Genomic DNA, 15,402 nt, shown 5'->3' with positions numbered 1-15,402 from the left:
AATTCTGTCAAGTGACAATGACAAATGCTGACGAGACATCAGGGCAGGGTACAAGAAAGGGAAACCTGGAATATTTGTCAATTGCAGTAAGGAAATATACATTTTTGTTGTTGGAAGGTAACAGTCCTTTAAAATATAAGCTAATCCTCTCAAAAGATTGGGTTGCCTTGATGAGAGTGGCCTCTGGAGTTTTGAAGTATTGTGGTTTGCATTTTGCGCAAACGGGACAGCTTTTAGTCAGTTTCCTGACTTCTTCCAGAGAGTAAGGAAGGTTGTTAGCCTTTATGTAGTGGAAGAACCTCGTGACTCCTGGGTGGCACAGTCTGCTATGGATCTCTTTTAGCCCCTCCAGCTGAGCACCAGCAGCAGATCGTGACAATGCGTCAGAGGGATCATTTAACCTGCCCGGTCTGTACTGGATCTCATAATTATAAGTTGAGAGTTCTATTCGCCAGCGTGCCATCTTATCGTTCTTGATTTTACTTTTGTGTTTAGTACTGAACATGTAGGCTACAAATTTCTGATCAGTGACAAGAGTAAATTTTCTGCCGGCTAGAAAGTGTCTCCAGTAGCGAACAGCTTCAATAATAGCCTGGGCTTCTTTTTCAATGGCAGGATGTTTAAGTTCAGGTCCACGTAACGTGCGGGAGAAGAATGCCACAGGTCTGCCCTTTTGATTAAGGGTTCCTGCCAAGGCACAATCTGAGGCATCAGTTTCAACTTGGAATGGGACACCCTCGTCAATGGACGAGAGTGCAGCTTTGGCAATATCAGCTTTAATTCTCTAGAAAGCCTTCGAGGCCATTGGAGAGAAAGGAAAAGATTTAGTGTCAAACAGAGGGCATGCCTTCATGGAGTAGTCCCGAACCCATTTTCAGTAGTAGGAAACTTCACCTTTTAAGGGCTTTTGCTGAGTCTGGGGGTGGTAACTTCTTAAGGAGGGGGCCATTCTTTCCAGGTCGGGGAGAATTTCACCCTTGCGGACAATGTAGCCCAGAATAGGTAGCTCTGTCGTGTTGAACACACATTTGCCCTCGTTAAATGTAAGGTTGAGTTCTTTAGCTGTTGCTAAAAATTTCTTTAAGTTAGTGACATTATCCAGATAGGGAAACATACCCTGTAATTCATACGTCCTAATAATCTTATCCATTTCCCTCTGAAACACGGACACACCATTAGTGACCCCAAAAGGTACCCTGTTAAACTGGTATCACCCCCTATCAGCCTCAAAAGCCGTATAGGGCTGTTTCCTTTTCTTAATGGGGATTTGGTGATAAGTTGCTTTGAGGTCAATAGTGGAGTATACTTTGTATTGTGCTATCTGATTAATTATTTCATTGATGCGTGGCAGGGGGTAGGCATCCAGGTTAGTGTAATGGTTGATTGACTGGCTGTAGTCAATAGCCAGTTGTCTCTTAGTGTGATTTTTCACAACTGCCACTTGGGCCCGCCACGGACTCTTACTAGGTTCAATTACTCCTTCTCTAAGCAGTCTCTGGGTCTCCGCTTTGATAAACTCACAATCCTTTTTGCTGTAAGAGCGGCTCTTAGTGTTAATCGGCTGACACTCAGGGGATAAATCACTGAAAAGGGAAGGAGCTTTGATCTTTAATGCGGACAGACCGCAGTAACTAGCGCGGGGGATGGTAAGTGTGGGTAGTGGCCCACCAAAATTTAACACTACACTGTTCATCTGCGATTGAATATCTAACCTCAGTAACACAGGGGCACAGAGCTCTGGCATAATAAAGAGCCACACATCAGCAAAGCAATGTCCCTGCAAATTTAGAGTAACTTTACACTTTTCCCGTACAATTTTTGTAAGTTCACTACAAGCCATCAATATCTTTCAGTTCGCTGGATATCTCCGCAAATTTAAGGCTCTGGCAACTTTCTCGTGGATGTTGCTGTCAGTACTCCCCGAGTCTATTAGACAATTAAGAGTCTCACCATTCACCTCCCCCTTCATAGTTGACTGTCCCAGTCTGTAACATCCCCCAAGCTTTACAGTCAATTGAGCTATCACAGGTGATCTCACCTTGACGTCACTTGAAATCGATTCAGCCTGCTCATCTGAAGATTCCCCCTTTTCACAGTTGTCTTCCATTCCTGCAGCTCCAGGAATAATTTTCTTGGTGCTTCTCTTCTTCTTCTTATCAGTGGGAGTTCTTTTCGCCTTACATGCTTTAGCGAAGTGGCCGAGTTTCCCACAATAGCTGCAGGTAACAAATCGAGCCGGGCACTTCTGTCTGGGTGCCAGCTCTTATCACAGAAGTAGCATTTTTCAGGAGTTCACCCTTTTCTTTCCTTCGGGGTTCCAGCACTCCTGGATGTTTCCTTTTTGGTTTCTAGTATTTCACTGGACTGCATGGCACTTCTCAGTGTTTTGGCTAGAGTGACTTCCCGATCATAGGTTAAGGGCTCCGTCTCCAGCAGTCTCTGTCGGATGTAACTGGAGTAAATCCCGTTGACAAAAGCATCCAGCTTCAAGGCATTGCAGTGTTGTTGCACATTGATTGTCATGACATTGCATTTGTTTGCGAGCGAGTCGAGGGCCAGTGCATAGGCAGCATCACTTTCCCTGGGTTTCTGGCGTATACTCAGCAACTGGTGTCGAGCAAGCACCACATTCCATTGCGCTGCTTAGTAAGCAGTCAGACGTTCCTGGGCTATAGCCAGAGTGGTAGCTCCTTGTGTTACGGCGAAAGGGACCTCACCCAGCAGGAGTTCAGGTGGCCCCACTGTATCGCCTCATCGACCACGTTATTTTGAGCCATGTAGTAATCGAAACAAGCAATCCAGTGGTTTAAAATTTCTCTGGCCCTCGGGGCAGACTGGTCGATTATCAGCCGCTCTGGCTTGAGGGCTGCATCCATTTCTGCTAATAAAATTGAAGTGCCAGTTGATGAAGCAAACAAAGACGATGTGGTCAAACAATAATCATGGCTTTTATTAACAGAATCTCATGGTACAATATTGAAAGACAATAGGTGCATACACAGTTATACCCAAGGGGAGTGTCCTTAACAGTAGAGGTAATGCACAGCCAATGTTAGTACAGAGCGGGGAGACAGGCAGTGTGGCAGACATTCACCACAGGTTCCATATCCCCAAATGTTCTGGGAGTCTGATGGCTTGGGGGTAAAAGCTGTTGCCTAATCTGGATGTAAGGGCCCATGTACTGCAGTAGCTTGTACCAGATGACAGAAGGGAGAACAATTTATGTGAAGCGTGTATGGAGTCCTTCACAATGCCTATTGGCTTTCGCCTGCATCAGTTGTTGTAAATGTCCTTTCCCTCAGTTCACCAAAGGCTGTGTTGGAGCATTGAAGGCAATGGCGAATTTAGCATTGATGAATGTCCTCAGTGGGAGGTGGCCCCTGAGTTCTGTGTAGCACATGCTTTCTGAAATCTTGTGGTCAATATTTATTATCAGTAGTATTGTACAAAAGAGACAGGTGTCATTTATTTTGAAGATATTGAATCTAAGGCCCTTTCTCTCAATTACTTCAGTGAGAAGCACAAGAATAACTTCAGATTCTATCCCTGAACGTACATAAATGCAAGTGTTAACTGCAACAAATTGAACTCCGAGGCTAAGGTGATCTTGGTTCTGGAGTGGATTGAACAGGTCTTTAGATTATTTCCATTCCAGCAAGAGTAGAATTAAATGTGTGTGCAGTATATGGTGCTTTGCACCATCAGGAAGTCCATCGTTCTTGCAAACCTGCACACAATCTACCCTACTGGTCTCAGGCAAGAAAAGATTAACAATATTTGTTTTATTTTCACCCTCCTGGTGAACTCTCTGCCACAACAGTGGGCAGAAAACTGTGAGAAGCTACACATCTCAGTTCCTTCTGGAAGGACCCATCAGATGTATAAGAGGTCATGGTCACCATGATCGTCACTGTCCTAAAGCTGTGGATACAATAAGTGCAAGATTTTTGTGACGACTTCCTTATTCAAGCAAAGGTTTGTCACATGCCATTATTTGCTGAATCAAGACAGATTTGTGTTTTGGCAACGATTCTCCTCTCCATTGCCCTTTACTTCCTTCCAGCAGCCAGTCCCATTAACGTTGTATTTCAAGGGGTTTTCCTCCTACTGTATGCTTGTCTGGAAAAAAACTGGTCGAGAACTTTGTAAAATGCCAGCTCTGCAGAATCTTAACAATACTAAATCCACCAAAAAATGTGTGAAATCATAGCAATAGCAAGAGAAAAATCAGCCAGAACGAAGATGTAAATAGTTTATCGCTTCGCAAGAGTGTGATCAACCTCCTCTGTGTACTTCCAGGCAACACCCAATGAGAGCATTAACTCCCTCACGACTGTGATAGCTGATGAGATTCATCCAGTCCATGTGTGCCGTTTGTAGCTTTCAGTTGCTATCCTGCGTCCAATTTCACCTTAAGTTTGAATCATTAACCATAGAGATGGAACATTTTTGTCATGCATCCAGCGGGATACACTGGACAGCAAGTGCTACCATCTGGAGCAAAAAATGAACAGCTAGTGAAGTCAGTTGGGTCGAGCTGTATCAGGAGCCTGAAGATGAACACCCAATGGTATAAAAACATCTTTTTCTCCTCTGCCATCAGATTTCTGAGTGGAAAGTGAATCACAGACACTACCTCAGTTTTTTTCTTTCCTTTTGCACTATTAATTTCTTTCAATGTAATTTCTAGCAATCCTTACACCTGTAAAGCTGCCGCAAATCGAAACAATTTTGTGGTACTTGTCTGTTACAATAAATTCTGATTCTGATTCACCTATCCTCTACAGATGCGGCTTAATGCAAAACACAAAAGTGATGGAGAAACTCAACAGGTTCTGCAGTATCCAGAGAAAGTAAAAGACCATCAGGATTTCAGGCTCGCTCCCTTCATCAAAAATGTCAAACATGAGGCAGACAGCTGAAAAAAAAATGGGGAGTGGAGCACAGCCTCACATGCAACAGGAATGATTCTGATAAACAATTACTCCAAAATCATACTTCAGTCCTGACTAAAGTCACACTTTGAAATAAAACGCTGTTGATTAATCATTCCTGAAATAAACCAGGCTCGAAAAAAATCTTTAACCATGAATCCATTGATTGTCTCTGGATTTTTGCTTCTTAGACTGTCCCTTAGGGTTGGCGATGACCATTCTGGTTTTATGGACTCTGAAGTGGCTACCAAGGCTAATGTAGGGACCACAGACTTTTCAAAAGGAGGGGCAGGCAGCAACTGGTAGTAGGGATTGATAGAAAGTTTATCAGGTGGTGCATTCCTTCAATCACTTACATGGGGTTTCTGTGTGTTCTCAGTGCATGGCTTCAATACCAGTCTGAATTCCCTTCTTCATTTGAACAGTCATGGAACAGAGATTCTCAGGAGTGCATGGGAATGCTGGATTTTTTGCAAGGAGACCAAACAATTCTTAATTGTTTTGACGCACTATCAACAACTCAAAAGTCTGGAGTTACAGAACAATAGGCTTTTATTTACAATAAACGAAGGTCATCCTGTGCAGTGACCCAGGCTTTCTGGGGAGGAGCTATGGTGTTGGGGTCTTTATACAGGGTCAAGAGAGAGGAACCATGGGTACAGCCACAGAGCGGGGTGGAGCCAGATAAATGAGTGAACAGCAGTTCACCACATTCACCCTTTTTTTTATTTAGTCCAGCGAGGTGACATGGGGATCAAGTTCTTACAGGTTAAGTCTGTCTGGTGGCCTGGTTTTCAGTTGTGACTGGTGGAAAGTCAGTTACTGTGCTGTAGCTGGGATCATTGGTGAGTCCTAGACCTCCAGCGCTGTGTCGACTTGCTGGGGGAGGTGTGGAGACTCAACTGGAGGGACTGGGGCGGGGATGGGGTTGGGATGCAATGGTATGTAGTGTGTGTCTATGAAAGGTGGGGGGGATGCTGTTTGGTGGGTATGGTTCTTGGGTGCTCCCATGCGCGTAAGGTCCCAGATGGAGACAGTTTCCTCACAAACATCCGGGTAGGTCATGTATGTATATTGGGGGTCTCCATGGAGGAGCTGGACCCTTTTGATCAGTGGGTCAGTTTTATGGTCCCTCACATGCTTCCAAAGCAGGACAAGCCCTGAGGACATCAGCCAGGATGACAGGGTGGTCCCTGATGCAGACTTATAACCATATAACAATTACAGTACGAAAACAGGCCATATCCGATTTAGGTCCACACCAATTTAAGTGAACTCCACTAGTTTCATCTACCTGCTCCCTGCCCATAACCCTCCGACACCCTCACATGCATGTACTCATCCAACCTCCTCTTAAATGACAAAATTGACCCTGCTGCACCACCTCTTCCAGAAGGTCATTCCACTCAGCCACCACTCTGTGAGTGAAGAAGCTCCTCTTATATCTAAAATTTTGCCCCCTAACCCTTAACTTATGACCCCTCATTCCAATCTCTCCTACCCTCAAGGGGAAGAGCCTATTCACATCTACTCTATCTATTCCCCTCATATTTTATATACCTCTATCAAATTCCCCCTCAACCTTCTATGCTCCAATGAATAAAGACTCAGCCTACTCAATCTTTCTCCGTTTTTTCGATACTGCAATCCAGACAACATTTTAGTAAATCTTCTCTGCACCCTCTCTACCTTATTGATATCCTTCCTATAATTTGGAGACCAGAACTGCACACAAAATTCCAAACTTGGGCCTCACCAATGCCTTGAACAGTTTCAACATCACCTCCTAGCTCCTATATTCTATGCTATGATTTATAAAGGCCAGCACAAAAAAAGCCTTCTTCACCACCCTATTTACATGAAAATCCACTTTCAAAGAACAATGAACCGTTATTCCAAGGTCTCTCTGTTCCTCTGCATTCCTCAATGCCTTCCCTTTCACCACATATGTCCTATTTTGATTATTCTTCCCAAAATGAAGCACTTCACACTTATCCACATTAAACTCCATCTGCCACCTTTCAGCTCACTCTTCTAAGCAGTCCAAATCCTTCTGCAGTCCATGAAAACCATCCTCACTATCCACAACCCCCCCTATTTTTGTATTGTCCACATATTTACTTGCAATTTACCACTCCATCATCCTTGGGGAAGGAGAAAATTTGTTTGTGAGGGATAGCATTGGTGGCAGTACATTACAGCAACCTGATTGTGTGGAGCACCTTAGGAATGACCTCCTGCCATTGAGAGCCTGGTAGCCCCCTGGACTTTAGGGCATGGATGATGGCCTTCCACATGGTGGTGTTCTCCCTCTCACCTAGCCATTCCATCACCTGCTGGTAGCTATACCTCTGGCCAGCAGATATTGGCACAGCTCACCGCTCATGAATGAGGACCCCTAGTCACTGTGGACATGTGACAGGTACCTGAACAGGGTGAAAAAGTTGCGCAGTGCCCTGATGACCATGGTGGTGATCATGTCTGAGCAGGGGATGGCAAAGTGGTAACATGAATACTCATCGATATCCATGATGAAATACACATTGTGGTTAGTGAAGGGAAGGGGGCCTTTGAAATCCATACTCGGGCATCGAAAGACTGTGTAGCTTTTGCCAGGTGCACTCAATCTGGTTGGTAGAAGTGCAGTTTGCACCCCGTGCAGACTCGGCAGTCCCTAGTCATATCTCTGACATCCCTGATGGAGTACGACTGATTGCGAGATTTGATGAAGTGGAAAAATCCCATGCCACCTGGGTGGCGGAGGTCAATGTGGAGGGTTTTGAGGTGGTCTGTCTGTGCATTGGCACATGTCCCTTGGGACAGGGCATCTGGAGGCTTGTTGAGCTTCCCTAGCCGATAAAGGATATTGTAGTTATAGGTGGATATCGTAGTTATAATGGAGAGACTTGCTGATTACTTTAGTGGAAAGGGTTAATTGCGTCAAAATTAAAAGATATGTAAGCACTGACGGTGTGTATGTAAGGAAGGGGAGGGAGGGAGGGGCTGTTTTGTTTTTGTTTGTTGTTGTTTGTAAGAAAAAGTTTAATATATTGTGATATTGAAAATTTTATCATGTATATTTTTGGGAAAGAAAATCAGAAAAAAAGTGAGGTGGTTAAAAACCACTCTTTGAGAACCAAGGGAAGTCTTCTGAGGAAGCCTGCAAAGAATTCATAAGTTTACTGCAACACAACGTCAATCATTTCTCTCTTCAATGTTCAATTCGATGACCTTTTGTAATCAGTTAAGGATCTAAACTTGGACATTGAACTTTGTTAAGATTGAATTCTGTGCACTGTGTGTTTTTTTTCGATTGACTTACTTGACTGACTGACCTGGGGTTTTGGGGCGTTTTCCTTTTATGAGTATTGGGCACAGACTGCAATGCTCTGGGTTTTTCATATACACACTGTTTATAAATATATCTGTATATTTGCTATAGATACTTAGATTGGGGTTAATTGTGTTAAGACATTACATTGTTAATAATTATTAGTAAATAAGTGTTAAAATTTAACCCTTATGAATTGCGTCTTTTGATGTTGCTGGTTCGAGATGTAACATCACCTATTTAGCACTCATTGGAATTACTACCAGAGTTGAAATGTAAACTAGCTCTGCAGCTGAAATTTCAGAAAATCTCCTAATCTAGTCACTAGTTCTAACTATTCCATTTAAGCCCAGTTTTAAAACTTAACTCTCTCATTTTCCATGTATCTTTTAGGCTCCTCCCTCATTCCTCTGGGTCTTCATTTTCAGTGTTTTCACTTTCTGTAGCTGAACTGTTTTCAAAGTCTGTAAGAATTGTCCTGTTGAACATATTGTTGCCTACATTGTGTTCTTATTGATAGACCATTATGACATCATTATACCTTTTGTGAATGATTGTGTAGTTAAATCAACAAGTGTGCAAGGTAGGGAAGATTTAGTCGGTTGAATAGCTTATATAGGTCGACTCAACATTGTGGGATGAGGGGCCTGTATGGTGCTGTAATGTTCTATATAGGTAATGTTACAAGCCCAGAGGACCCATAAACCCAGCAGCAATAGATATTCACCAAGACAAATGGTTTCTTAAACAAAAGTTCCTTTTAATTATCTTTAAACATGAAAGAAGTATTCTTTAACTTATCACTATTAACTTACTTTACCTAACTTAACCCCCTTCTAATTCTAAGCATATGTGTATATAATGTGTGTGTAAGTTCAGAAAAGTTCTTTGCTTCACAGTCCAAACTCACTTCTCATTCATCCAAGTTCTCTGGTTGCAGGCAATTCTTACACTCTGCACAGAATTTAACATGTATAAAGTTCACCAGGCTTTGGTGCTCGAAAAGTAAATGGTTACCGCTCAGGAAGGTTCTTGTTGGTTTTCAGAGAGAGTTGTGTTGTTCCAGGATTTCCACAACTGATGTACTTCCATCAGTCACCTCAGTGTGTTGCTGATGAAACTTGCCCCATCAGGGTTCTCCAGATGATAACCTCTTTCTTTCAGGTCACCATTAAGTTCCTTTTTGTTTCTCTTATTCCAAGTGAAACATTAGACAGCCAGTCCTCTCCTCTTGCATGAACCACAAGGGCTTCAACCAGGCTGTCTTTCAAAAGCTTGCCAGTGCCCAAGAAGAGTATAGGAACCTGCCTTAATGACTATTGACCAGTAGCACTTACATCAACAGTGATGAAGTGGTTTGAAAGGCTGGTGTTGAAGCATATCAGCTCCTGTCTGCGTGGTGACATAGATCCAATACAATTCACCTATCATAGCAACAGGTCTATGGTGGATGCCTTCTCACTGGGACTCAATATCCACGGTGTAATTGCATCCTGGATTTCCTCACCTCCAGACCACAATCAGTGAGGATTGGCAAAAACATCTCCTCCACAATCTCCATCAGTACCGAAGCACCACAGGGTTATATTCTTAGCACCCTCCTCTACTCACTTTACACCTACAGCTATGTGGCTCGGTACAACAATAACACCATCTATAAATTTACTGATGATACCATGGTAGTGAGTTGTATACAGTAAGGTGATGAATCAGAATACAGGATGGAGATTGAAAACTTGGCTGAATGGTGCACCAACAACATCCTTGCACTCAATGTCACCAAAACTAAGGAGCTGATTGTTGACTTCAGATAGGGAAAATTAGAGGTATACAATCCAGTGATCATTGGGGATCATAAGTGCAGAGGGTGAGCAAATTTAAGTTCTTGGAAGTCACGATCTTGGAGAATCTTTTCTGGACCCAACACACTAATGGCATCATGAAAAAAGCATGTCAGTGCCTTTACTTCCTGAGGAATTTGCAGACATCGAAAACCTTGGAAAATTTCTACAGATATATGGTGGAAAGTTTGCTGACTGATATGGGGACACCAATACCCCTGAGTGTAAAGTCCTCCAAAAGTTAGTGGAACAGGCCCAGGACATCACAGGCAAAACCCTCCCCACTATTGAGAACATCTGTAGGGAACACTGCCGTCAGAGAACAGCAGCAATCATCAAGGATGCACACCACCCAACACACATTCTGTTCTCACTGCTGCCTTCAGGAAAGAAGTATAGGTGCCACAAGACTCGCACTAACAAGTTCAGGAATAGGTGCTACCTTTCCATTATCAGACGCCTCAACAATAAACTCAGTCAGGGACGCTTTTAAGGACACTTGTGCATCTTATTATTTTTTATTCTCTCTGAATTGAACAGTCAATTTGTTTACATTTGTTATCTGTTTACAGTTCTTTATTTGTTTAGATGTATACGCTGTGTACAGTTTTTTTTACTACCAATAAGTGGTAATTCTGTCTCGCCTGCAGAAAAAAGTCTTAGGGTTGTATGTTATGTCATGTATGTACTCTGACAATAAATCTGAAATCTAAATCTTATGTAGGAAAGGAGAAAACATGAACATACATATATACAATTTTTAAAAAAGTTTCTTAGAGTGCAATACTTTTTTACACAATAAGTCATTAGGAACCTTAAGCATAAACTCGAGGATGTAAAAACAAAATAAGAATAACTTTAAAAAATACGTCTTATAAAATTTAAGTTTTAGTGAGATCCTTGAGCTTGGGGGGAATGTCACATGATGTCACGAGGAGCAGCTTGCCACCTTATGACTCCCGTAGGATTATTTTAAAAAGTACCTATTTAGAGAAGATATTTTTTACAAAAAAAAATACTTTAAGGTTAATATAAAACATCTAACTAAATATTGAAGATGTCACCTAAGACGGAGAAAACGCCTAAATTAACTCCTTCTAAAAAGTCTGAAGAGAAGAAGAGATCCTTGAGCTTGATGTTCTCAGGTCCAAATTGATAGTGATAATTAAATGTCATCTCTAGTTGTGATATCGAGTTTGTTCCTGGATTTTGTCAAGGAAACTACCTTGCTGAATCCACATTCAACTACCATATATACTTGTATAATAGTCGAGTATTTTGGGTCAAAGTTGGGGAGGGGTGTAAACTTTTAGATGGGTCATACTCTTGACCACGCTAATTACCTGCATCGGTCAAGGTGTCGGGAGCTGAGACGGCCAAGAGCAGGTGATAAGTTGTGTTCGAAGCATCAGGAGCTTCGCTGGGCAGCGACTGAAGCAAGGATCCATAGTTGGGGTATTGGGGCCTGAGGAGCTCTGCTGGGTGGATGGCTGGGGCCTCAGAGAAAGTTGTGGCCAGGGTGTCAGGAGCTCAGATGGGCGGGCAGCTGGGACCTTGGAGAGAATCTGTGGCCGAGGTATCAGGAGCTCTAGTTGGGCAGGTGACCAGGCCAAGGGTCCGTGGTTGAGGCATCGGGAGCTCCGTTGGGTAGGTGGTTGGGCATTGGGAGCTCGGATGGATTGGCTGCCGAGGCAAGGGTTCACAATAGAGGCATCAGGTGCTCGGATAGGTGGGCAGCTACGGTGAGGGTTTGCAATTGGGGTATCATGAGCTCAGATGGGTAGGCAGTCAGGGCCAAAATGGAGGGGGGGGGGGTGTCCAACTTTTAGGTTCAGAAAATGTAATTTTGGGCCAAAAACGTGGGGGGGGTGGGGGTCGACAATAACAGAGAACTGACTATTACACAAGTCTGTTGAGGGAAAAGGCAGTGCAAAATATTTTGACCTTTTTCCATAGTTTTGGAAATATATTTGGCAGATCACACTTAATCCAAAAATCTTCAATAAATTGATTGAATTTATGGTGTCCAATTATATCACTCTACTAAAGGCACAGAAATGCTGGAGGAGCTCAGCACTCTGGCAGCATCCATAGGAGGCAAAGATATATATCCAATGTTTTGGCCATGAGCCCTTCGTCAAGGTACCTTGAAGATGGCATCAAACCCGAAATGTCGGTTATATATCTTTGCCTCCTACAGATGCTGTGAGACCTGTGAGTTCCTCCAGCATTTCTGTTTTATTTTCTACAGTCACAGAGTCTGTAGACTTTTGTGTTTCACTCCAATTATATTACAATGAATATATTTTTTTAAAAAGTATCTCCCTGTTCCACATGCCGGCTATAGAACTTTTATAGAAGATAGGAGATAGGAGCAGGAGTAGGTCATTCGGCCCTTCGAGCCTGCTCCACCATTCAATGAGATCATGGCTGATCTTAAAGTTCAGTACCCCATCCCCGCCTTCTCTCCATAACATCTAATTCCCTTATACTGAAGAAATATATCTAATTTCCTCTTAAATATATTCAATGAACCTGCCTCTACTGCTCTCTGTGGCAATGAATTCCACAGATTCACCACCCTCTGGGTAAAGAAATTCCTCCTCATCTAAATGGTTTGCCTATTATCCTCAAACCATGGCCCCGGGTTCTGGACTCCCACACCATTGGAAACATCCCTTCCGCATCCATTCTGTCCAGTGCTGCCAGAATTTTATTTGTCTCTATAAGATCCCCTCTCAATCTTCTGAACTCCAGCGAGTACAATCCCAAATTGCGCAATCTTTCCTCATAAGTTATTCCTGCCATTCCATGTATCAGCCTGATGAATCGCCTTTGCACTCCCTCCATTGCAAGAACATCCTTCCTTAGATAAGGTGACCAAAACTGCACACAATACTCCAGGTGGGGTCTCACCAAGGCTCTGTACAGCTGCAGGAAGGTATCCTTATTCCTATACTCAAACCCTCTTGATATGAAGGCCAACGTACCATTTGCCTTTTTAACTGCCTGCTGTACCTGCATGCTCGCCTTCAGTGACTGGTGCACAAGAACCCCTAGGTCTCTCTGCACTTCCCCATCTCCCAATCTATTGCTCTTCAAATATCAATCAACGTCTCTTGAATTTCTGTATTATAATCGGTGGATTGTTCCTCAAATGGATCAAATATCCAATATGGGGTATTTTGAGGACATTAAATCTTTCTTGCAGATCTGTGTGTATTTGCTTTAGGTGCTTTACATCAATAGTTGTCGTCATCCTTCAAAGCCTCTGGATTCACGTTCAAATCTGGAAATTGTAAAAATATCCAATGCCTGATAATGCTCCAATAGAACTTCAAGTTTTTTTAAAGAAAGAATCAAAGGTTTCCTTACTATCAATGAGGTTATTGCATTTATCCTGTGAGGTCTTGTTCAATAAGTTGAGTTTGTCAAAAAAAAGAAATTTATGAGATATAATATGCCTGCATTATTTGCCAGATATAATACGCCTGCCTTATTTGCCAGATATAATACGCCTGCCTTATTTGCCAGATATAATACGCCTGCCTTATTTGCCAGATATAATACGCCTGCCTTATTTGCCAGATATAATACGCCTGCCTTATTTGCCAGATATAATACGCCTGCCTTATTTGCCAGATATAATACGCCTGCCTTATTTGCCAGATATAATACGCCTGCCTTATTTGCCAGATATAATACGCCTGCCTTATTTGCCAGATATAATACGCCTGCCTTATTTGCCAGATATAATACGCCTGCCTTATTTGCCAGATATAATACGCCTGCCTTATTTGCCAGATATAATACGCCTGCCTTATTTGCCAGATATAATACGCCTGCCATATTTGCCAGATATAATACGCCTGCCTTATTTGCCAGATATAATACGCCTGCCTTATTTGCCAGATATAATACGCCTGCCTTATTTGCCAGATATAATACGCCTGCCTTATTTGCCAGATATAATACGCCTGCCTTATTTGCCAGATATAATACGCCTGCCTTATTTGCCAGATATAATACGCCTGCCTTATTTGCCAGATATAATACGCCTGCCTTATTTGCCAGATATAATACGCCTGCCTTATTTGCCAGATATAATACGCCTGCCTTATTTGCCAGATATAATACGCCTGCCTTATTTGCCAGATATAATATGTCTGCCTTATTTGCCAGATACAATATGCCTGCATTATTTGCCAGATATAATACGCCTGCCTTATTTGCCAGATATAATATGTCTGCCTTATTTGCCAGATATAATATGTCTGCTTATTTGCCAGATACAATATGCCTGCATTATTTGCCAGATATAATACGCCTGCCTTATTTGCCAGATATAATATGCCTGCCTTATTTGCCAGATATAATACGTCTGCCTTATTTGCCAGATATAATATGTCTGCCTTATTTTCCAGATACAATACGCCTGCCTTATTTGCCAGATACAATACGCCTGCATTATTTGCCAGATATAATACGCATGCATTATTTGCCAGATATAATATGCCTGCCTTATTTGCCAGATATAATATGTCTGCCTTATTTGCCAGATACAATATGCCTGCCTTATTTGCCAGGTATAATATGCCTGCCTTATTTGCCAGATATAATATGTCTGCCTTATTTGCCAGATATAATATGCCTGCCTTATTTGCCAGATATAATACGCCTGCCTTATTTGCCAGATACAATACGCCTGCCTTATTTGCCAGATATAATACGCCTGCCTTATTTGCCAGATATAATATGCCTGCCTTATTTGCCAGATATAATACGCCTGCCATTTTTGCCAGATATAATATGTCGGCTTTATTTGCTAGATACAATATGCTGGCCTTATTTGCCAGATACAATATGTCTGTCATATTTGCCAGACACAATATGTCTGCCTTATTTGCCAGATACAAAATGTCTGTCATATTTGCCAGATACAATAAGTTTGCTATATTTGTCAGATACAATATATCTGCTTTATATTCCAGATACAATATGTCTGCCATATTTACAAGATGCAATATGTCTGCCTTATTTGCCAGATGCAATATGTCTGCCACATGTGCCAGATGCAATATGTCTGCCTTTACATCAGTGAGTTTCTCTGTTTGCTCCTCATGAGAAAGAAACAATCATGTTCCTGAGCACAATAAAATGATGAGGACTATTTCTTTTGGACAGCTACCTTTCTTTGGTATGCTGCTGCAGCATCTTTAAATGTTCAACATCTTCTTCACACAGCTGTCAGAATAGATGGCCTTGAAGTGGGTGTGATTTTACAAAGTTTACAGTC

The 15,402-nt window shown here is 42.3% G+C and overlaps 1 protein-coding gene across 8 annotated transcripts in view; it reads right to left on the bottom strand.

Annotated features, from left to right (window-relative positions):
• LOC138756125 (protein FAM221B-like) overlaps positions 1 to 8,766 on the bottom strand; it is a 42,858-nt gene extending 34,092 nt beyond the window's left edge. For 3 of the 8 annotated variants that reach the window (XM_069922771.1, XM_069922770.1, XM_069922777.1), the window contains exon 1: positions 8,633 to 8,765. The gene's annotated coding sequence lies outside the window, so the exon portion shown is untranslated. Of the gene's footprint in view, positions 1 to 5,290; positions 5,396 to 8,632 lie in introns of all 8 variants that reach the window. The other 5 variants (XM_069922774.1, XM_069922772.1, XM_069922776.1 and 2 more) reach the window with 3 other exon arrangements.
• Between the last annotated feature and the right edge of the window lie 6,636 nt (positions 8,767 to 15,402).

This window comes from Narcine bancroftii, chromosome 3 (assembly GCF_036971445.1).
Source record: "Narcine bancroftii isolate sNarBan1 chromosome 3, sNarBan1.hap1, whole genome shotgun sequence".
Lineage (NCBI taxonomy): Eukaryota > Metazoa > Chordata > Chondrichthyes > Torpediniformes > Narcinidae > Narcine > Narcine bancroftii.
This window is presented reverse-complemented; position numbering and strand designations above follow the sequence as displayed.